General features: G+C 41.8%; 1 protein-coding gene and 1 pseudogene across 1 annotated transcript in view; one reads left to right on the forward strand and one right to left on the reverse strand.

The window, feature by feature from the left end:
* PRKAR1B (protein kinase cAMP-dependent type I regulatory subunit beta) overlaps positions 1-25,204 on the forward strand; it is a 716,155-nt gene that overhangs the window by 166,610 nt on the left and 524,341 nt on the right. The window lies entirely within an intron of this gene.
* LOC138159050 (histone H3-like centromeric protein A pseudogene) lies at positions 5,212-5,628 on the reverse strand (annotated as a pseudogene).

A 25,204-nucleotide genomic window follows, 5' to 3' on the forward strand; every position in this document is an offset into this window, starting at 1 on the left:
CATCTGAGGGCCCAGAGGAAGACTCAGAAACCACAGATAGCCCTAGGGCCCAGGGAGCAGAAGCCGGGGACTGGGCCAGGGGCCTGTTATAGGAATGTAAATTTTTAAGATCTTCCCTGTCCCTAGGTTAAGTATACCTGGAGCCTGTGGTGGAAGGCTTGTTTCTCAGGAGATACTTTGTGATTGGGCAGTGGGTCAAGAAGGTTGTTACATTCTCTGAGCCAGGAGAAGGCTATATAAGCCCTGATGGGAGGCTTTGCTTTGGGGCTCACTTTGAGAAGTGTTGTGTGATTTGACCAGATGAGGCTCTGGGAAGCCGTTGAGACACGCCCCCCGCCTCCTTCCCTTTGAAAACCTAGGTGTTGATGCTTCCTTCTCTGGTAACTGGGATTAGGTATGGATGGATGTAATGATTGGACAGTTTGGAAGCCTGACTGATGAAATGTTATTGTAACTTCTGCTTGTAACCTCTGCATACTCTGAAGTTCGGGGTACTAACCTTTTCCCCCTGAACTAGATAAACGATATATGTTTTATTGATTAAAGTAAGCTTGTTAACTCATTTTGAGTTGCTTTCCTTTAGAAAAGCAGATCTAAGAACCTGTGTTGGCAGCGACCCTGGGGACACTGGGGTGCTTGGAAGCTGCCACATCACCCACTTTCACAATATCTAGGGCATTTTATAAGAGTTTTTCAGATAAGGTCAGTTTCTTGACTCTTAGGAACATGGGCCCTCAAGAAGGGGAAGAGCTAGCCTAGGGCAAGCCCTAGGTGTGGGAGACAATTTCACTGTTCTTGCCATGCTCCACTGGACCCCATTGTGGGAGGGAGCATTGTGAGTAAGTGTCTGAAGGGGGCTAACATGAGACGCCACCATCTTTCCTTTGCCTGTGGGACTTTTAACATTCCTGCTTATTTTTCACAACTGCCTTAGCTACATCAGGGTATTCCATCCCGCTTCCTCCTGTGGAAATATTCCACAGCTTAGCCCACTCCCCTCCCCACCCTTCTCCTATTCAAGGTAGGACTTACTTGGACCTTTTTTTCTTTTTGGTGGGGGGAGGGCAGGGCAATTGGGATTAAGTGACTTGCCCAAGGTCACACAGCTAGTAAGTGTTAAGTGTCTGAGGCTGGATTTGACCTCAGGTCCTCCTGACTCCAGGGCCAGAGCTCTATTCACTGCACCACCTAGCTGCCCCTACTTGGACCTTTGCAGCAGAAAGATTCACCCATGCTAATTCATCATGACTCAAAACCACTTAATTAGAGACCCAAGATACTTTTTTAGAATCATAGATTTAAACCTTAGGGGCCAGCTAGAACAACCTCCTCATTTTATAGATGAGGAAACTGAGGCCTAGTGAAATTAAGTGACCTTCCCAAGGTTACACAACTAGTAAATGTCAGAGGCTATAGAGAAACTTAGATCCTCTGACTCCTGAATCAGTATGTTTTCTATTGCACCATGCTGCCTCAGTTTCCCTATTTGGAAATAGAAATAATACTACCTAGCAAGCTAAACTCACAAGGATTGTGAAGAGGTAGGAAGATAATGAATGAGAAAGTGCTTTTCCTAAAGTATACAAGTTTTATGCAAATGAAGCATGGCTTTAATCAGTTGATGGGTATTTAGAGATGACCCAGCACAGTTCTAGGCCTTGTAACAGAAAAGAAGGTGCAAAGTCCTCCAAAATCACAGAATCAAAGAGGTCCATGGGACCTCAGAGGCCCTGTGGATCCAAACAAGAAGCCCTCCTCAAACCCCCTGACAAGGCGGTTTTTGTCCTTGCTTTCCCTAGTGAAAAGGAATCTACAGGTGAACAAGGCAGCCCTTTCCACTTTTTTAACAATGCTAAATAATCGTTAGGAAATTTTTCCTTTCCTTAATTCTAAAACTGGTTTTCTGAAGCTCCCACCTGTTGTAAACCTACACTCAGTCAGGTGAGGTAGTGGGTCGATTGTTGGGCCTGGAGTCAGGAAGACTTGGGTTCAAATTCAGCCTCAAAAACTTACTGTGTGACCCTGTACAGGCCACTTTATCAGTCTGCCTCAATTTTCTCTACTGTAAATGGGGATGGTTAGCTAGGTGGCCCAGTAAATAGAGTATTGGGCCTGGAGTCAGGAAGACTCATCTTCCTAAGTTCAAATCTGCCCTGAGACCCTTCCTAGCTGTGTGACCCTGGGCAAGTCACTTGACCCTAGAGAAGGAAATGGCAAACCACTCCAAGAAAACCCCAAATGGGGTCCCAAAGAGTCAGACATGACTGAAAAACGACTGAACAACAAAATGGGGATAATAATAGCACCTACCTCCAAGGTTTGTTGTAAAGTTCAAACGAGACAATACATGTAAAGTGCTTAGCGCAGCACCTGGCACATCATCCTTATCAGGCCATTTTCAGTTGTGTCCAGCTCTTCATGACTCCATTTGGGGTTTTCTTGGCAAAGATACTAGAGTGGTTTGCCATTTCCTTCTCCAGTTCATTTTACAGATAAGGAAACTGAGGCAAACAGGATTAAGTGACTTGACCAGGGTCACACAGTTAGTAAGTATCTGAGGCTGGATTTGAACTCAGAAAGATGAGTCTTCCTGATGCTAAGCTCAGTGTTCTATCCACTACTATTCCTGGCACAAAGGTGCTTAATAAATGTTTGCTCCCTAGTCCTGCCCTTTAAAGGCAAGCAGAACAGTGACTGTGTAAAGGGCACTGGAAGATGTGGGTTTGAATCCTGACTCTTCTCCTTAAAACCTATATAATATCAAACAAGTGCCCTTTCTGGGCCTGAGATTCCTTATCTGTAGAAGGAGGGAGTGGAACCAGCAGACGTAAGGTTCCCTCCATCAATTCTCTCGAAGTCTTTCCCTTCTCTCTGCTAAACACCCCTAGTTCTTTCAAGAGAGTATTAGAAAGAGCAGTGTCTCTCATGCCACCAATGGTGCTTCCAGCTCAGGCCCTGAAGCAATCACTCAGGAGAGCAGTCCCTTAGAAGAAGGGGCCCCTCTTCCACAACCATCTCCAGCACTGACTGTTGACCAACTGGCCAATAAGGCCAGTAGGAGTGACAGTAATTCCCAACCAAGGGTCCAGCTTCCAGCTCAGTCCTTGCCACCATCATCTTGGGAAGCAAAACTACTGGGCAGATGCAACCCACAACTGATTTGCCGTGTTCTGCAGCCACATCTACCGAAGACCGGGAAAGGACATCTGTGCCATCAAGAACCCTTGGTACCAAAACCAAATGGTTCACCATCGAAACTTTGTAGGACTTTTTTTCAGTAGAAATGACATTAAAAAAGAGGCATTATGGGGCGGCCAGATGGCTCAACGAGTAAGAGCACCGGCTCCAGTGTTGGGACGACCTGGAGATCGAATCCCGGGCTCGGACACTCAGCACCACACCCAGAAATAACTGGCCGTGTAACCTTGAGCAAGTTACTTAACCCTGATTGCTTAATAAAAAAAATAATAATAATAAAATAAAAATAAAAATAAATAAAAATTTAAAAAAGAGGCATTACCATCCATTTTGCTGCCATATCCTAAAGACCATGGGACTTTTCCAACTGGAACCTACTATATGTGTTATCTCTCACATCAGAAGGTGAACTCCTACTCTCCTCGCTCTGATTATGGATGTCATGCGTCTCAATGCAATCACCACAGGATTCACTTTTTTTTTTGAGGGGGGGGGTGTTATTACTATCTTTACCCTTAACACATTTACAATCTATTTGGATTAAGAGGAAGAAATCTGAAATATTAGAGAAGGATACAATATACATTGGTGTGCTGTTACACATAATAAATGTTATAGGAGCCATACCAGATCCTAAATTGTATTGTAAAGCAGCCATCATCAAAACCACCTGTACTGGCTAAGAAATGAGGGGTAGATCAGTGGAATAGTTTGGGTACACAAGATACAGTAGTCAATGATTATAGCAATCTACTATTTGATAAATCCAAAGACCCCAGCTTCTGAGAAGAACTCACTCTGACAAAAACTGCTGGGAAAACTGGAAAATAGGATGGCAGAAACTGGGCATAGACAAAAGTCTGACACCATATACCAGAATAAAGTCCAAATGGGTACATGATCTAGTTATAAAGGCTGATTCTATATACAAATTAAGGGAGTAAGAAATGGTTTATCTGTCAGATTTATGGAGAATGGAGGAATTTATGACCAAACAAGAGATAGAGAACATTATGAAATGCAAAATGGATAATTCTGATTACAATTAAATTGAAAAGTTTCTGCACAAAAAAAACCAATGCAACCAAGATTCAGAGGGAAGCAGAAAACTTGGAAAGAATTTTTAGAACCAGTGTCTCTGGTAAAAGTCTCATTTCTAAAATATATGGAGAACTGAGTCAAACTTACAAGAATACAAGTCATTCCCCAACTGATAAATGGTCAAAGGACATGAACGGGAAGTTTTCAGAGGAAGAAATTAAAGCTATCTATAGTCATATGAAAAAATGGTATAAGTCACTATTGATTAGAGAGATGCAAATCAAAACAACTCTGAGGTGCCACATCATACCTATCAGATTGGCTAACATGGCAAAACAGGAAAATTATAAATGTTGGAGAAGATGTGGGAAAATTGGAACACTAATTCATTGTTGGTAGAACTGTGAGCTGATCCAACCATTCTGGAGAGCAACTTGGAACTATGCCCAAAGGGCTATAAAAATGTGCATACCCTTTGACCCAGCTTCTAGGGCTGTATAGCAAAGAGATCATAAAAAAGGAAAAAGACCACATGTACAAAAACATTTATAGCAGCTTTTTTTGTGGTGGCCAAGAACAGGAAATTGAGTGGATGCCCATCCACTGGGGAATGGGTGAACAAGCTGTGGTATGTGAATGGAATGGAATTTTATTGTGCTATAAGGCAGACTTCAGAGAAACCTGCAAAGACTAATATGAACTGATGCAGAGTGAGGGCAGCAGAACCAGGAGACTACTGTACACAGTAACAGCCACCCGCACAAGGACTGATTTTTTTTTTAATTAAACACACTTTATTTAAATTCTGTAGAAAGGAGCGATCCAAGATTCTGCAGAGAACTGTGCCCAGGAGATGGGTGTGAAGACCGCGTGATGAAGATGGGAGTGGCGGCTCCACACTGGGAGCTCAGATGGCAGGAGAAATAGAGGTTTTTGACTCCTGGGTTTAAGGGGCCGTTGGTACTCGAGCACTCAGCCGAGTCCTTCCTGCAAACCTCGGATCCTTCTGGCCAGCTGGATATCTCTGGGATGCAGCGTCACCCGGTGGGCGTGTAAGGAGAGGAGATACGCATCTTCAAATAAATGAACCATGAAGGCTTCTGCTACCTCCTGGAGGGCCAGCAGGGCCTGGGACTGCCAATAAAAGTCCACTCTTCGGGTACATCGGAGGCATATTTCTCTAACGAGGCGCCCAAAGGGAGCCTTCCTGATCAGCAGCTCTGTGCTGCTCTGCAGCTTGCTTATCTCCCGAAGAATTCGATGGCCTGATCTACCGGGGAAGGTGCGGCGGCGGAGAGGACCAGAGGGTGCGGTGGAGGTGGAGGCGTGGGGCTGAGACGGGCTCCTGGGGCGCTTCTTCGGGGTGGATTTGCGGCGACTCGGTCCCATGGTCTTGGCGATATCGAAGGCCGCTGGCCGGGAACCTGTAGCTCGCTCCCTTGCTCCTCGTGCTGAGACCTGGGTGGCTGCTTTGGCGGACTGAGCCGTGGTAATTTAAACTTCCCGCGGCGGGCTACGTTACTTCCGGCTTGGTCCTTCAGCGTCTGGGGAGGAGCCCACGTTCAAAGACCAATAAATGTGAGCCAAAAGCAGGAAGGCGGGGGAGGGCGAAAAGGGGGAGGGTTATCACTTGATTGAAGGCCAAAATAGCCAATGAGGAATTAGTCCACGGAAGGCAGGGATGTCTCATCCGGGGCCCATCAGTGGGTGTGGACTTCCTCCCTCAGCCCACAAATTGGAGCCTGAGGCAGTGGAATAGTTGAGGCTCTCCTGGGCAGGGTGGGGACGCCCCCTACCGGAGACGCGAGTTTGTGCTCCTCTGGCGCTGGCCACTGGGGCTTTACCCAGGTGAGTTGGGCTGGCTCCACCTTCACGGCTTCAGCATCGGCCCCTCCACTGATGCCGTCATCTCCTCTGCCTGGGCTTGTTCCACGTAGAAATGGGGGTGGGGGGGGGTGGGAGCGTGGGGGGGTGGGCTTTAGCTTTGCCCTTCTCATGCTGCTCTATTCAACTTTGTTTTTTTCATCAAGAATGCTTAAAAGTCCTCTATTCCACTGAATGACCATATTTTCCCCTGAAACATGATACTCAGTTTTCCTGAACAGGTGATTCTTGGTTTTAATCCCAGCTCCTTTGACCTCTGGAACATCATATTCCAAGCCCTTTGATCCCTCAGTGTAGAAGCTGCCAGATCCTGGGTTATCCTGATTGTGTTTCCACAATATTCAAATTGTTTCTTCCTGGCTGCTTGTAATATTCTCTCCTTAATCTGGGAATTCCGGAACCTGGCTATAATATTCCTAGGAGTTTTCTTTTTGGGATCTTTTTCAGGAGGTGATCGGTGGATTTTTTCAACCTCTATTTTGCCCTCTGGTTCTAAAACATCAGGACAGCTTTCTTTGAGAACTTCCTGGAGGATGATTTCTAGTTCTTACTTTGATCATGGCTTTCAGGTAGTCCAATAATTTTTAAATTATCTCTCCTGTATCTATTTTCCAAGTCAGTGGTTTTTCCCATGAGATATTTCACATTGCCTTCTATTCTTTCATTTGTTTGGATCTGTTTAACAGCATCTTGATTTCTCATAAAGTCATTGGATTCCATTTGCTCCAATCTAATTCTGAAGCAATGATTTTCCTCATTGAGCTTTTGAGATTCTTTTTCCATCTGGCAAATTCGGCTTTTTAAGGCATTCCCCTCATTGGCTTTTTGAGCCTCTTTTGCCATTTGAGTCAGGCTATTTTTTTAGGTGTTATTTTCCTCAGTCAGGCTGTTGACTCTCATTTCATAATTTTCTTCATCTTCTCATTTCTCTTCCCAATTTTTCCTCCACTTCTCTTATTTGGTTTTCAAAATCCTTCTTAAGGTCCTCTATGGCCTGTAACCAGCTCACATTTTTCTTGGAAGCTTTTGGTGCAGGATTTTGACTTCACTGTCTTCTTCCTGTTCCATGCTTTGATCCTTTTTGTCCCCACAAGGACTAATTTTGATAGACTTAGCCCTTCTCAGCAATGCAAGGACCTAAAATAATTCCAAAGGACACATGATGGAAAATGCCAGCCTCATGCAGAAAAAGAACTATGGAGTTGGAATGCAGAAAGAAGCAGACTGTTTTCTTTTTTTGTTTTCTGTTTTGTTTTGTTTTGTTTCCTTTTGTGTGTTTTTTCCTATTTGTTGTAATTCTTCTATGCAACATGACTACTTTGAAAATGTGTTTAATAGGCATGTATATGTAGAGCCCATATCAGACTGCAAGCCATTTTGGGGAGGGAGTGAGGAAGGAGGGGGAGAAAATTTAGGACTTATGGAAGTGAATGTTGAAAACTAAAAATAGATGATTTAATTAAAAATAAACAAATGCTACAGGATTTGAGGCCCCAGAGATGTTTCCCTTTTCAGGAGTAGTTAAGAAAGGTTCTCAGAAGAGTGGGGCTCCAGCTGAGTGAAGGATGTGGATAGGTGTGATAGTCTGCATAATAATACTTATATAATTGTGAAGTAGTTTGGTACCAGCTACTTGTCCAGGGACATATAAAGTGGAGCACAGGACGCCCTTCTGTTTTCTGAAACCATAAGAAGAAAGGATGCTGTTGGTTAAGCTCTTGCGGTTGATCTGGTTTTTCTCAGTTTATAGAGCACTTGAGGGCATTGTTTCCTCATCTGTAAAATGGGGATAACAACAGTAACCTACCACACATGGTTGTTGTGAGGATGAAATAAACTTAGCACAGCAACTGGCACAGAGTAGACACTTAATAAGTGCTTGTTTCCATCCTCCTCCCCTTCTTTTCCTCCCTTCCACCATCCTTTCCTTCCTTATCTCATTCTTCCCTCCCTCCATTCCTTCCTATGTTGTTGGATTATTTCATTCATGTCCAACTCTTTGTGACCACATTTGAAGTTTTCTTAGCAGAGATATTAGAGGAAAAGGAGTAGCCTTGACTGTTTATAGGACTGGATGCACTCCTTTGGGGGGTTTTTAATACATTAAATAAATCCAGTCCTAAATTCAATCTTTCCTTAACTTTCCCAACTACTTGCATGGAACAGAAGAGCCTTTTCTCTTTACTTACTGATTGGTAGATTGATTATGGAGACCTAGACATGAGATCAATTCTGATGATCCTTGGGGAAACCCAGAATGTGCACAATGGTTACTGAAAACTCCCCAAAGTGAAACTGGTCCCCGTAAACTCAGAGTTTCAGTTTCAGGCCATGAGTTACATGGGTACTTCACTCAACAATCTGGCTGCAATTTACCTTTCCAGTCTTATTTCTTATTACTTTCCATCACACACACTATGCTGTAGCCAAACTGGGCTCCCAGTTCTTCCTTGAACTTTCTCCACCATCTCACTTTTATATATTGACAAGGGTCGTCCCTTATCCGGGAATGCACTCCCTCTTTATCTCTACTCCCAGAATCCTCCTCTTACTTCAAGGCTCAGCACCATCTCCTTCCCAGATCTCTCCCATTGAAAGTGCCCTCTCTCATCTCTACTTTTCCAAAAGTACTTTGTCAGGCTTTCTCCTTTATGCCCTTCACTCTATACCTTGCACTATACTTATCTGAGTTTACATTGCACTGCCCACCACCCAATTAATAGAAAGCAAGCTTTTCAAAAAAAATGAGGTTTTATTGATGTCTTGTGTGTTCTTCATCATCATAGTTTCTCCTGTATCCCTCCCCCTCTCCAAGAGCCATCCCCATATGGATGTATCTTTTTTTCTTTTTTTTTTTTAAGCAATTGGGGTTAAGTAACTTGCTCAAGGTTACACAGCCAGTTATTTCTGGATGTGGTGCCAAGTATCTGAGCCCGGATTTGATCCCCAGGTCATCCCAACACTGGGGCCAGTGCTCTTACTCGCTGAGCCACCTGGCCGCCCCAACAGTATCTTTTTAAGATGGGGCAGCTACATGGCACAATGGATAAAGTGGGCAGAGTGCAGTATATAGAATCAGGAGGACCTGAGTTCAAATCCACCCTCATACACTTCCTAGCTGTGTGACCCTGGGCAAGTCACTCAATCCTGTCTGCCTCACTTTCCTCATCTGTAGAATGAGCTGGAGAAGGAAAGGGCAAACCATCCCAGTATCTCTGCCAAGAAAACCCCAAATGGGGTCATGATGAGTTGGACATGCCTGAAAATGGCTCAACAACAACAACAAATCTGATAAAGCTGATGTAAGGATCAAATGAGATAAACATGTATAGCATAAAACATATAAAATACAATATATTTGTTTTGCAAATCTTGAAGTGCTATACAAATACCAGCTATTAGATGACTCTAAATTCTTTCCACCGTAGAACATCATCCTGCCCTCCTCTCAGCCCCAACCTTACTCAATCTTCATGTTTTGTCTGCCCTGGACCTTTCATGGAAAACAGTATAATATAGTAGGAAAGACTATCAGATTTAGGGTCAGGAAAGCCCCTGGTTCTGACCCTTGGTAAGTTCCATTTCACAGTATCATAAATATAGTTAGTTCTCAAAGGGATCTCAGAGACCATCCAACCCCCTCATTTTTACAGAAAGGGAAACTGAGGCACAGAGAGGGAAATGACTTGAAAAAGATCACACAGCTAATAAATGGGATTTGAACCCAGGATTTCCTGATTCCAACTATCTACCTCACCATATTTCTTCAGCCATGAAATAGAAATAATTATGTATGTGTTGGGGTTTTTTTTAAGTCTTAAAAGTGCCATATAATGGGGCAGCCAGGTTGTGCAGTGAGTAAGAGTGCCAGCCCCAGTGTCGGGAGACCTGGGATTGGTTCCGGTCTCAGATACTCGGCACCCACACAAAAATAACTGGTTGTGTAACCTTGAGCAAGTTACTTAACCCCGATTGCTTTAAAAAAAGTGCCATATAAATATAACTTATTCTATGCCTGGATCTTGGTTTATTTATCTGCATAAATGTGGGCACAACTGTAGTTCTCCTGTCTTCTAGCCCTTTAACCAAGTAAACCGGAGACAGGGGACAACATGGTCAGGGGAAAAAGCACTGGTCCTAGAGTCAGAAAATGTGAGTTCAAATCCCTCCTGGAATGTTTACTGTCTGACATAGAACAAGTTATTCAGTTTTCCTGGGTCTCAGTTTCCTCATCTGTATAAAGAGGGAATTGGAGTAGGTTGTCTCTGAAGTCCCTTCCAGTTCTATATCTTTAGTCCTACAAACTTGGACCCAGCCTTATACTCCCAGGGCTTTCTTCTGGCTTCCCTCCCCCCCCCCAGGATTGGAGGTCCAATCTTTCAGCTTTAGTGACATCTACTGGTGGAGAGAAGAATAGCAAAGGGGAAAGTCTGATAAGACTTGAAGGAAGTTAATGGGACTAGGGGTATTGTCATCAGAGGAGACTCCTAAGTGTCAGTCTGACAGGGCCATGAGATTATGAATGTGGATGGAGATCAGTCACTTTGGGTGTCTGAGTAGAATGGACAGAGCTTGTGAATCCCAAACCCTTGACAACACCTTCATGTGAATGTCTCCATTGGATGAACTTCTTCTAACTTTTCAAACCCACATAATGACCCAAAATGACCTATAATCTTGTTTTTTTTTTTTTTACCAGAGGCTTCTTTTCTACAGAAATCACATTTTTTTAATTTTATTTTAATGCTTTATTAACTTCTGATTTACATCATTCATTTCCACCAGATTTTGAGATACAAATTTTTCCCTGTTTTTCCCCTACCCAGCACCCCAAAATAGCAGTCCCACAAGATATCCCCTCCTCCAATATGCTCTCTCCCATATTTTCTCCCGTACCCCTTTCGACTTTTTCAGTGGATCTCTATGCCTCAGTACCTATATATATTATTTCCCAGTTACATGTAAGATGGTATTAATAATAGTATATATATGTATATATACACACACACATATATACATATATATATTTGAATATTTGATTTTAAAACTTTCAATTCCAGATTCATTCCCTTCCTTCCTTGTCACCCACCCTTACTGGGAAGATAAGCAGCTCAGTATAGGTTGTACAAGTGTGGCTAATGCAAAACAATAACATAGTAGATATATTGTAAAACACTGACTATATTTCCCTCCCTCCTATCCCACCTCCCGCTTGTTCTATTCTCTACTTTGATCCTGTCCGTTTTCAAAAGTGGGTGCTTCCAACTTCACTCCCCCCGAACCTGCCCTTCCTTCTATCATCCCCCCTCTCATCCCCTTCCCCCTCTATTCTCCTGGAGGGTAAGATACCCTATTTAGTGTGTATTTCACTCCCTCCTCAAGCCAAATTCAATGGGAATAAGGTTGACCCATTCCCTTTTGCCTTCCTATTCTTCCCCTCCTTTGTAACCATTTTCCCTTGCCCCTTCTGTATGAGATAGTTTACCCCAATCTGTCTCTCCCCATCTCCTCTCATTATATTCCTCTCACCTCTTAATTTCACCTTATAAGTATCATTCCTTCCTGTTAAATTGGTCCTGTGCCCTCTATCTATGTATACCTGTAAACATATATACACACATTCACATATGTATTCATATGCCCATATGCCCTCATATATAGACATATATATTATATATATATATATATATATTTCTAATCCCTTCAACTACTGAGAAAAGTTTCATAAGTTACAATTATTGTTTTTCCAATGTAGGAATGTTAATAGTTCAACTTTGATAAGTTCCTTATGATTCCTTTTCCCTTTTTATCTTCTCGTGCTTCTCTTGCTTCTTGTATCTGAATGTCAAATTTTCTATTCAACTCTGTTTTTTTTTTTCAGCAAGAATGATTAAAGTCCTCTATTCCACTGAATGACCATATTTTCCCCTGAAATATGATACTCAATTTTGCTGGGTAGGTGACTCTTGGTTTTAATCCCAGCTCCTTTGCCCTCCGGAATATCATATTCCAAGCCCTTCGATCCCTCAGTGTAGAAGCTGCCAGATCCTGGGTTATCCTGATTGTGTTTCCACAATATTCAAATTGTTTCTTCCTGGCTGCTTGTAATATTCTCTCCTTAATCTGGGAATTCTGGAACCTGGCTATAATATTCCTAGGAGCTTTCTTTTGGGGATCTTTTTCAGGAGGTGATCGGTGGATCCTTTCAACCTCTATTTTGTTCTCTGGTACTAAAACATCAGGGCAGTTTTCTTTGAGAACTTCCTGGAGGATGCTTTCTAGGTTCTTACTTTGCTCATGGCTTTCAGGTAGTGCAATAATTTTTAAATTATCTCTCCTGGATCTATTTTCCAGGTCAGTGGTTTTTCCCATGAGATATTTCACATTGCCTTCTATTCTTTCATTTGTTTGGATCTGTTTAACAGCATCTTGATTTCTCATAAAGTCATTAGCTTCCATTTGCTCCAATCTAATTCTGAAGCAATGATTCTCCTTGTTGAGCTTTTGAGATTCTTTTTTCATCTGGCAAATTCGGCTTTTTAAGGCATTCTTCTCCTCATTGCCTTTTTGAGCCTCCTTTGCCATTTGAGTCAGTCTGTTTTTTTAAGGTATTATTTTTCTCAGTCAGACTGTTGACTCTCATTCTATAATTTTCTTGCATTGTTCTCATTTCTCTTCCCAATTTTTACTCCACTTCTCTTATCTGCTTCTTAAGGTCCTCTATGGCCTGTAACCAGCTTGTATTTTCCTTTGAAGCTTTTGGTGCAGGAGTTCTAACTTCACTGTTTTCCTCCTGTTCCATGCTTTGCTCCTTCTTATCCCTAAAATAGGAGTGTAATGTTGGAATCTTCTGTCTGCTTTGTTTCCTTTGCCTGCTCATTTTGCCACTCAATTACTTGACTTGGATTTTTTGCCACAGTAGGACTCTGCCACCAGACAGGGGAGCTTTCGTCCCAAATGCTGGAGTTTTCTCAGCTGCCAGAGGTATTAGATGGGTACCCTCTCTGAGGTCTCCACACACTCTGGCAAGCTGGACACACACCACAGGACCTCCACCCTAGATTGCAATCCAGATCCAAGCAGGTTAAAGCAAGAGCAATTACCCCTCAGACTGGTGCTTGGTCCCCCTACACTCTGCAGGCCAGGAGCTGAAGCTACCATGTGGTACTGTCTCAGCAGCTTTTCGCCCCGGGGGTAAAAGCCACGCACTCCCACTTACTGGTCCCAAAGTCCAGACTGCACTGACTTCTCACTTTGTCCTTCATATCTATGTGTTGATAAATCTGGAAACAGCCACAGCTGCTGCTGATCTGGAGTCCCTCTGGCCAGCGGCTGGTCAGGCCTACCCTGGGGCTAAAGCCTTGGTGTGGGGCTGGTCTCAGCTCCCAGAGCGCTGTGCTGGATTCCTGCCGGCCTGCCGGACTGTCCTCAGCAGGAGGTTAGCTTCTCTGTGTCATTTTGTGGGTTCTGCAGCTCCAAAGTTTGTTTAAAGTCCCCTTTTTACATGGATTAGGGAGGGTGGAAGCCGGAGCCATGGGAAGATCGTGCTTCTATTCCCCAGAAATCACATTTTCTATGTTTCAGGAGCAAATGAAATGACGGAGATGACCACACCATATGTAATAAATTGGGGGAAAGCACCTATTATGTGCCAGGCACTGCACTGGGGAGGCACAGGAGACAGAAGCACAAGAGGGAGAGCTCTTTGGAAGATACAACAGTGGCCAGGCAAGGGAGGTTTGGTCTTGTTGTTTATCCTTTGTTTCTAAAAAGTACCATGACATCAGGGAGAGGATGCCATGACTTGCAAGTGAATTGGATTTAAGTGAGGCAGGGCTGTGCAAAATCACCTGCCTCACTTTCTCTTCTGGAACCATCTGGGTCCATTGGCGAGATATAGATCAGGATGACTGGAGATGGCCCTCGATGCTGTGGGAGACTTGGAAGTTACAGGGATTGCAAGTGTAGCCATGGGGTTGCTGATTGTCACTCCTGTTAAATGAGCCTTCAAGGGACAGACTGCCATATTCTCATGGTCCCTGACATATGAACCATTGGGAAAATGGAGAAGGTCTTAGAAGGTGACAAGAATGAAGTAGTCTTTGACCTTTTGACATAATGTCATTGTCCCAGGCCCTCTGGAATAAGCTGTGTCCTAAGACCTCTGTTGCTCAGTCCTTTTTCAGTCATGTCTGACTCTTCATGACCCTCTTTGTGGTTTTCTTGGCAGAGATATTGGAGTGGTTTGTCATCTCTTTCTCCAGCTCATTTTACAGATGAGGAAATTGAGGCAAACAGCATTAAGTGACTTGTCCAGGGTCATACAGCTAGTAAGTGTCTGAGGCTGAATTTGAACTCAGCAAGATGAGTCTTCCTGACTCCAGCCCAGCATGCTATCCGCTGGGCTACATCTAGCTGCCCTCCAGCAACCATTAATACTATATGAAACTCTATAAAGTTTCTGAACTTAATGAAATTCTATATAGGGAAACATTAGGAAGCTAGGTGGCACATTGGAGAGTACCAAGCCCAGAGTCAGGAAGATGAGTTCAAATACAGCCTCAGACACTAGCAATGTGACCGTGGGCAAGTCACTTAACCCTGATTGCCTGTTTCTTCATCTATACAATGAGCTGGAGAAGAAAACAGCAAACCTCTCCAGGATCTTTGCCAAGAAAACCCCAAAAGGATCACAAAGAGTTGGACATGACTGAAAACAACTAACCACTGTGCAACATATATAGAAAGCCACACATGTGACCAGACTCCCCAAAGCTTAGCCACTGAGAGGTCTCCCTGGGCTCTCTGGCTGTCCTTCCCCATTGCTTAGTCTTTTCTGTAGTATTAAACCCTGTTTCCCAAGACTCCACAGTCCTAAGCTGGCTCTATCTTTCTAGGCTAGCTACAGACAGCTCAGGGAAGGGAAAGCTAGAGGACAGAAGGGGGAGGAGGAGAGAGAAGCTGGTGCTGTCCTTGGTGCTATTGGCAACAGCTGTTGACTTCCTGCTCTAAGAACTGGTGATGTCCTCTGCCTTCCCAATGGTGGTTGCACAGAATGTCCTCTAAGTTCATACTTAAAGCCTTTCCATAATAGTAATCCTCCCCAAACCAGTGCTCCCAGGTTTAGGCTTTTTTTTTTTTTTAAGCAATCGGGGTTAAGTAACTTGCTCAAGGTTACACAGCCAGTTATTTCTGGGTGTGGTGCTGAGTATCTGAGCCCAGATTTGATCCAGGTCCTCGCTGAGCCACCTGGCCGCCCCTAAGCAATCGGGGTTAAGTAACTTGCTCAAGGTTACAGGGCCAGGTGTTTCTGGGTGGGTGCTAAGTGTCTGAGCCCGGGATTCGATCTCCAGGTCGTCCTGACACTGGAGCCGGTGGTTTAGGCTTTAAAGGATCCAGGCTCCCATCGATCTCACAATGGGGGACCAGAGATATACTTTAGTGGAAGGAATCCCCACTAAACAAATTTTAAAAGGCCATCACAGGGTCAGCTAGGTGGCACAGCTGAGAGAGCACTGGCCTTGGAGTCAGAAGGAGCTAACTTCAAATCTAGCCTCAGACACTTACTAGCTGTGTGACCCTGGGCAAGTCACTTCACCCCAATTATCTTAAAAAAAAAAAAGATCAACCCAACACAGTCATGGTTCCTATAAATGCAATGGACTCATATTCTCATGCCTTTCATTGCATGTATTTTTCTCGCTCTTATTCCCCACCTGCCTGGCTCTTTGCCCTTCACACTATATACACGACACATATTCCTGTTGGACTTAGAACATCCTTGGGGGTGGGGTGGGGTGGGGTTTGAATCAATTCCATGTGACCACCTCTGGAGTGCCTTTCCCCTTTATGTTCCTTCTGCTTATTTCAAATTTTCCATACATACCTCGGCCCTTTTATTTCTACTTACTACATGTAGAGGGGGAGGGGTTCCTTCTCTTTGTCTTTTCTTGCCCTTAATTCTCCTCGATCATAGATGGGTCCTGACATCAATCCTGACATTGGTCCCTTCTCATAAGATAGCCCCTCAGATATTTAAAGGCATATCACATGCCCCTTCTTTTCTTCACATTTACACCTAGACTAGACTTCAGAGGCCATCCAGCCCAACCCCTCATTTTCTAGATGAAGACACCGTGACCCAGAGAAGTTAAGGGAATTGCCCAAATGGCAGAAATGGGATTTGAACCCAGGTCCTTTGACTCTAGATTGACTGTCTATTCCATTGGGTCATGCTGTTTGTTCCCCTTGAATGTTCTCCTTCTAATCTTTTTTCTTCTTCTCTGGACCCCAAATACTCCTCTTACCCTCAAGCCATCTTGTCCCTCGGTTAGATGTTTTTTTCTTTCTTGCTGCAGTCCTCCCTCCTCTCTGTCTCCCTCTTCTCTCTCTCTCTCTCTCCTTAATCCTCTGCTGGGGGAAAAAAACCGCACAAACAAACACAAGCCCAGCAATCCATCTTCGTTTCTCTCTTTACCTGAAGCTATAAGAAAAGGAAAGGCACTGCTCATTCCCCCACCCCTCCACTCCCTTTAGACCTCAGTTTCCTCATTTGTGAATGACAGAGTTGAGCTAGATTTTCTCCAAAGTTGTGTCAATAATTCTTGGATTCAGGGGTGGCTAGGTTGTGCAGTGAATAGAACACTGGCCGTGGAGTCAGGAGGTCCCGAGTTCAAATCTGGTCTCAGACATCTAACATTTACTAGCCATGTGACCTTGGGCAAGTCACTTAGCCCCAACTGCCCTGCCTCCCCACCACCACCACCAAAAAGCAACAACTATAATAATAATAATAATAATTCTTGGATTCCATCTGAGAAGTTGGTTCCCTGAATTCCTTGGTGGTGGGTGTTTACAAGCTCAGGGGTTTCCTTTTTGTTTTCATTCTCCTGTTGTGTCTGCTTCCCTCTGACTGTGGCTTGGTTCTAGACAACTGTCAGTTCATACAGGCTACTTGGGTAGCTAGAGTGGTGCAGAGGATAGAGTACCAGGTCTGGAGTTAGGGAGACCTGAATTCAAATCCAGCCTCAGACACTTACTAGCTGTGAGAACCTGGACAAGTCACTTCACCTTGTTTTCCTCAGTTTTCTCATCTGTAAAATGAGCTGGAGAAGGAAACATCTTTGCCCAGAAAACCCCAAATGGGGTCATGAAGAGTCAGACAAGACTGAAATGACTGAACAGCAACAACAGAGCATTTATAAGATTAATAAAGAAATTTACAAATCTCTCATTGTATCCTTAACAATGGCTCAGGAGGTCAGTGCTATTATCCCTATTTTATAGATGAAGAAACTGAGGCAGATGGAAATCGAGTGGCTTGGGTCACCACAGCCAGTAAATTTCCAAGGCAGGATATGAACCCAGAACTTCCTGACTCCAAGTCCAATGCCCTAGGCATTGCACCACATAGCTGTGTCCAAGAACATACCTGACCCAAAGGCCATTCAACTCCAGCTTGAAAAATTCCATCAACAGGGAATATACAACTTCCTGTGCACACATTGTTTTTGAAGAGCTCTAATTGTTAGGAAGGATTTCCTGATATCAACTGACTAGAATTTCCTAGTCAACTAAGGCCAAGAGAAATAAGATTAATTCCTTTACTTTTGTCGGGGGGAGGAAAGTAATAGGGGTTAAGTGACTTGTCCAGGGTCCACAGCTAGCTACCCCAGTTAATTCCTTTTCTATGTGACAGCCCTTTAAATGCTTGGAGGTGAGGAGAGGCTAGGTGGTGCAGTGAATAGAGCATAAGCCCTGGAGTCAGGAGGACCTGAGTTCAAATCCAACCTCAGACACTTAACACTTACTAGCTGTGTGACCTTGGACAAGTCACTTAACCCCAGTTGCCCCTCCAAAAAAAGAGGCAAAAAAAAAATAAATACTTGGAGGTGGTTGTCATGGAACCCATAAATCTTCTCATCTGAGTTCCAGAATCCCAGAGTTTAGCATATAATGTACCCAAGTGGTTGCCCAGCCTCTCCTGGAAGACCCCCCCCAACCCCTGGAGGCATCCTGTTCCACTTTTATGCACTTTGAATTATTAGGAAGTTTGTCTCAATATCAATTTATTGACTTTTTTGCAACTCCCACCCATCACCCTCAGGTACCAAACAGATCAGTCTAATCTCCCTTCACACAATAGCTTTTCAAAAATTTAAAGGCAGCTGTCATACTTCCCCTGAATTATCTTTTCTTCAAGCTAAATATGCTTCCAAATAAGCCTCTATCCTTAGTTTGTGGCCATATAAAGACAGGCAGAAGGCCGCATCTGGCCTTCTGACCCTAGTTTGCCAACCCCTGTAATCTAGTCTATGAGGATCTCTCTTCATCTGGGTTCAGTCATTCAGTGTTCTATTTTGGGTCATGTGGGAGTCTGATGAGCAGATTTTCTTTGCCTTTATCTAAGTCACTGATAGAAATATTCAATGATCCAGAGCAAAGCACAGAGTACTCCATTGGAGCCGTGCTGCTGTGTTGACATTGTAATATTAACAAACATTCCGTGAATCTCATCATTCAACTGGTTCTGAATCTTCCTGATTGTGTTATCATCTACTCTAAGCCACAGCTCTCACTTTTCTCTGTAAGAATACCCAGTTGGGGCAGCTAGGTGGTGCAGTGAATAGAGGACCGGCCCTAGAGTCAGGAGGACCTGGGCTCAAATACAAACTCAGACACTTAACACTTACTAGCTATGTGATCTTGGGCAAGTCACTTAACCCCAATTGCCCTGCCTTTCCCCCTTCCCCCCAAAAAAAAGAATAGCATGAGCGAAACAAGTAGAACCAGGAGAATATTGTACACAGTAACACTGTGTAATAATCAACTAGGAATGACTTTGCTCTTCTCAGCAACACAATGATCCAAGACAATTCCAAAGGATTCGGGATGAAAGATGCCATCCACATTCAGAGAATGAACTAATGGATTTTGAATGCAGGTCGAAACATACTGTTTTCTTTTTTGTTTTTTCCCCTTTTTAGTCTGTTTCTTCTTTCACAACATGATGAATATAGGAATGTTCTACCTGATTACTCGTGTATAACCTCTATCGAATTGCTTATCATTTTAGGAAGGGGAGAGAAGGGGAGGGAGGGAGAAAATTTGGATTTCAAAATTTTATAAAAATGATTATTTAAAATTGCCTTTCATATAATTGGAAAAATGCTATTAAAAAAAGAATAGTATGAGATACTTTACCAAAAGTTTTTCTAAAATCTAGGTAACCTATATTCATAATATGCCCCTCATCTACTATTTTAGTAATGCTGTAAAAAAAAGAAAGAAATGAGATTAGTCTAGCATGACCTGTTCCTGGAGAAGTCATATTGGTCTTTTGTGATCACTGCTTTTCTTTTTAGATGTTTCACTACCATCTTTTGGAGCAGCTAAGTGGCTTAGTTGATAAGAGTGTCGGACCTGGAGTCAGGAAAGACTCCTCTTCCTGAGCTCAAATCTGTCCTCAGACACTTATAAACTGTGTGACCCTGGACAAGTCACTTAACCTTGTTTGCCTGGGTTTCCTCATCTGTAAAATGAGCTGGAGAAGGAAATGGCAAACCAGCCAGTATCTTGGCCGATTAAAGCCTAAATGGGGTCATGAAGAATTGGACATGACTGAACAACAAAAACCATCTCTAATGACTCTTTCCAGAATTTTGCCAAGATTTGAATTAAACTCACTAATCTAAAACTTACGGACTCTCTTCTCTTTCCTTTATTGAAAATCAGAATGTTCATCCATATCTAATCTTATAAAAACTTCTATTTTCCATAATCATTTAATTATCATTAGCAGTTGCTCAGCGATCTTATCTCTCAGATATTCTAGGACTTCAGGATGTCCTTCATTTGGACCAGGTGACTTGTCTAGGGCAGCTAGATGTTCTCTTACTATCTCCCAATTTTTGTCAGGGCCAAGCTCTGACTTCTGCACATTTGGATGGAATGGAATGGTGGGCCTTCATTTGGCACTGTTCTGTGTTGTTTGAGATCCTGTTGCTAATTGACCCTTCCACTGACTTCTGCTTGGGCATAGCTGCTGAAGGCTAGCAGGTCAGGCCCATGTCAGTTTGCTAGAAAATTTCAGAGCCCCTACACCATGCTAAGTGGTGCAGTGCTGTGCCTGGAGTCAGGAAGACCTGACTTCCAGAATTCAAATCTGACCTCAGTCATTTAATAACTATGTGACCTTGGGCAAGTCACTTAACCCTCTTTGCCTTGGTTTCCTCATCTGTACAATGAGCTGGAGAAGGAAATGGCAAACCACTCCAGCAGCTTTGCCAAGAAAACATGGGGTCACAAAGAATCATGTCTGAACAAAAATCCTCACTGATGAGATCACAGATCTATTCAAGTATTGGAGAATATGGATTGTGGAATTGAATACTGTAAACTAAAAGTAAATAAATAAATTTTTTTAAAAAGTATTGGAGAATGTCAGTACTAGTTGATAGAAAGTTCTGGTTAATAGGCTACTGGTGACGACAGCTTCCTTTATCTTGCTTCATTTTCATTGTATCCCGAGAGTTTAGCACAGATAGTAGGTTGGCACTTAATAAGTGTTGATTAATTGACTGATGAAATGAAAATGAGATAATAAATGCAAAACACCTTGCAAGCTTTGAAATGTTACATAAATGAATTATTATGATTATTATTGCCACTATTTTATTATTATTAAAATTATTATTATGGTAGAAAACTGTTTAGTTTGATGATGGCATGGGCAAAGGTAGGCTTATAGTCTGAAGTTCTTGATGGGAGATCATAAATTCTCCAAAGCCACCTTATTTGCTTTGTGCCTGCCCCTAAATATTTTTTTTCCCCAAATTTTTCTTACACTTTAGCTCCAGTGCAGTGCTAGGGAATCATGAGTAATGCTCAGTACCAAATATAACAAAGAGAGCCAAAGCCAGGAGGAGTCTTAGAAACTGGACCTAGTCCAGTTTCCTCAGTTTATAGAAACAGAAGCTCTACAAAGTAAAATGACTTGCCCAAGGTCACACAGGGAGAAGACATCAAGGGTGGAGTGTGAAGCCAGATCTTCTGGTGCAGAGCTAGCATTCTTTTCCCCTGTACCATATGACATAAAAACAAGTTAGAAATAAAAATGAGGATTTAAAAAATGCATATAGAAGAGTTTGGGGCAGATGGCAGTCTTCTGAAATAACATTTGGCTTGGGATAACTCTAGTATACGTGTGTTAAAAATTTTTAAATGGTCCAAATAAAAAAAAAAACCACCTTTTTTTTTTTTTTGAGGAGGAAAAAACCCAGGCTATTTTTTACACCTGAACACACAGTTAGATACTCAGGGGGTAAAAAGCTAAGAAGTTTCTCTGAGTTGTCAAAAACTGAAATTTCTGTAAAGGAACAATATTCTCAAAGTATGGTGCAGGAACCATTGGAATACTTGAGATTTTTTTAGGAGGCTCTTGAGGTCAAAACTATTTTCAAAATAATATGATTTTCATTTCTAATATGGTAAATATTGATAGATAAAACCCACATAAATAAAAGCTCTCTTCGCTGTTCTCAGTAATTTTTAAGAGTGTATAGGAGAAAGAGTCCTGAGATTCGCTATAGAGCAAAGCCACCAGTGGGTGCTTAAAACACCAATTTGCTTTTGATAATACTTCTCCAAAAAACCCTCCCTGCAAACCACAGTGCGTTCACTTGGACTCTTGAATTTAGAGTTGATACAGCACTTTCTGAGTCACATAGTACATTTCAATGGGACCAAGAAAAAAAACCAGTTATTCAAAAAATAATATATAATATAATAAAATTGATCCCACAAGACAACTAGAAGCAGTATGGTATGGTAGAAAAGACACTAATGTTGGAGACAGAGGAGCTAGCTTAACTATGTCCAAAAAACTATTAAACTGCATAATCATTTCAATCAAGGGATATTGTTACTGGGTCTATACCCCTAAAAGATCAAAGAAAGAAAAAAAAGACCTAGAGGTACAAAAATATTTATAAGAACTATTTTTTTTCTGGTAGCAAACAGGGAATGAACATCAATTGGAGAATGGTTGAACAAGTTATGGTTTATGCTATAAGAAATGATGAAGGAGATGATTTTGGAAGCACCTGAAAAGACTTGTATGAACAGAAATGAAGTGAAGTCAACAGAACCAGGAGAACTCCAATTTATACAATAACAACAATATCCAGAGAGAATCAAGTTTGAGAGTCTTAGGAACTCTGATCAATCCGGTGACCAACTGCAATTCCAGAAGACTCGTGAAACATGCTGCCAATCTCCAGATAGAGAGCTGATAGATTCAGAGTGCAGACTGAAGTATATAAGCTCTTCTATTATTATGAGCTCCTTGAGGGCAAACACTATAGTCAGGACTTGGCAGAAGTGAGATTTTTAGACTGATTAAACACCTCCTGCATCCTGGACAGTGTGTGTGTGTGGGTGCGTGGGTGTGGGGAGGGTGTGGGGGGTGTTGGTGTGTGTTGGTGTGTGTGGGTGTGTGTATGAGAGAGACAGAGAGAACACCTGAATATCATATTTCAAAAAAAAATGATGTAAGAAAACTGCTTGGATCTCTTAGAACCAGAAGACAAAGTGAAAACAAAAATAATCCATCAGTCATCTCCTTAAAGAAACCCCAAAGCAAAAACTTGCAGGAATATCATAGCCCAAGGCTAGAACTTCCATGTCAAAGAAAAAAAAATACTACAAAGAACCATCAAGAAATAATTTAAGTAGTGATGAAACACCCAGGCAAACAGGGTTAAATGCCTTTCCCAGGGTCACACAGCTAGTGGCTGAGGCTAGATTTGATCTCAGGTCTTCCTGACTCAGTCCAGCACTCTATCCACTGTACCAACTAGCTGCTCAAAATATAAGATTTAGCAGTTACCAAGATAAACATGTGGATAGAATGGAATATGATATTTCAAAAGCAAGTGGAACACAACCCAAAACATGTAATCCTACAGGGGGTAAATGGGCCTTTATTGAAATAGGGGACTTTCAAACACTTTTCAAATGCTCCAAATACTAGAGCTGAGGAAAGACTTAGAAATGCAAAAGAGTCAAGAGAAACTTAGAATAATAAATACTTTGGTGCAACGAGAAGGAACTACACAAATATTAAGTGTTTATGTTTTAAAAGGGGGAGATAATAAAAATGTCTCCCCAGAACCGTAAATGTTATCAGGGGTCATAGAGAGAGTTAAATAAGTCAAACAATAGGACTGGGAGTGGTTTTATCATGTTTTGATGATCTTGAAAGGAAAGGAGGTAAAGGGGAGAAGGAATACATTAAGAGAAAAGGAAGAACAGTGGGGGGAAATTATCTCACATAATATGAGTGCACAAGTAGAAGACAAACAAGGAAGAGAGTCAAAGAGAAGCAGGTGATGCTTGAACTTCACTTTCATTGGAGTAGCTCTGTGGCACAGTGGATAGAGCAGAAGTGGATCTGGAGTCACAAAGATCTGAGTTCAAATTCAGACTCAGAGATTTACTAACTGTGTGACCCTGGGCAAGTTGCTTAACCTCTATTTTAAAAAAAAGTTTAACCTCAGTTTCCTTGTTTGTAAAACAGGGATAATAATAGTGTTGTGAGGATCAAATGAGATAACACTTGTAAAGGGCTTAGCATGGTGTCTGGATCATGGTAAGCACTATATATAAATGTTAGCTATTATTATCTGAATGGATCAAAGGAGGTGAGAATATACTTATAGAGTTGAATAGGGAAACGCATCTCACAGAACAGGGAAACAGGAGGGAATGGGAAAACTGAGAAATGAGAGGAAGGGAGATTCAGAAAGAGATTAATCATAAGCAAAACAAACTCTAGGAGTTTAAAAGAAAAGAGGTTAAGAACCTGGAATTGAGCTCTGGGCAAGGGAAAGAGGAGAGGGGCAAGGGAGAATAACTAGATGTCATCAAGCATAGAGCATTGGTGCCAGGCACACTCTTTGCTAACATATTTACTCACTCTCCATTAAGAAGAAGAGGAATGAAAGGAAGGGAAAAGCATGAAAATGAGGAAAAAGGGAAAAAAATAACTGATAATCATAAGTGTGAAAGTGGATTGGATGAATTTCCCCCTACAATGGAAGAGAATAGCAAAATGAATTGGAAAGAATCTAACAATGTGCTGTTTATGAGAAATATACTTAAAACAAATTTTTAACAGAGTTAAAATAAGGGACCAGACCAAAATCTATTATGCTTCAGCTGAAAGGAAAAAAAAAAGATGGCAGTTAAGATCACAAAAAAAGTAACAGCAAAAATTGACCAGATTAAAAGAGAAAAATAGAAGTTACATTATGCTGAAAAGTACCATAGACGATGAAATGCATATAAATATTTAACATATACACACCCAACTGTGTAGTATATAAATATTTAAAGGAAAGTTAAATAAGTTACAGGGAGAAATAGTAAAACTGTAATGGGGTAGAAGATCCTAATTTAGCCCTTTCAGACAGATAATTGCAACCAAAAATAAATAAGAAAGAAATTAAAGACCTAAGTAGAATTTTAGAAAAGTCAGATATGATAAACACAGACAATTCTTGAATGGAATATGAAACAAGCATAAATATTTCTCAGCTGCAGGTAGCATTCTTATATAAACTAACTGTGTTAGGGCACTAAAAGCTGCACAAATGCAAAAAAAATATTAAACTTTTGATAATAGTCATAATTATGACAAAAATAATAATGCAATGACACTAAATTCAATAAAGAGCCTCTAAATCAGTAAAAATTAATTGGAGGATAAATAATTTAATCTTAAAAGATTGATGGTCAAAGAATAAATCATAGAAACAATAAATAATGTCATTGAAATAATGACAACAATGAAATAACATATCAAAAATTTGGATGTGCAGACAAAGGAATCCTTAGGGGAATATTTATATCTCTGCACATTTTCATCAACAAATGAGCAAAAGAGCAGATCAATAAAGAGGGTATTCAACTTAAAAAATAACAATTAGAAAATTAAAAAATATATATAAACTCAATTCAAGACAAAAAATAGAAACTCTGAAAATCAAAGATTAGCAAAATAACCCAATAAACTTTTTTT

This window comes from Petaurus breviceps, unplaced genomic scaffold, assembly GCF_028583685.1.
Source record: "Petaurus breviceps papuanus isolate PSGF00001 unplaced genomic scaffold, PetGlider_PUasm1.0 175, whole genome shotgun sequence".
Classification (NCBI taxonomy): Eukaryota; Metazoa; Chordata; class Mammalia; order Diprotodontia; family Petauridae; genus Petaurus; species Petaurus breviceps.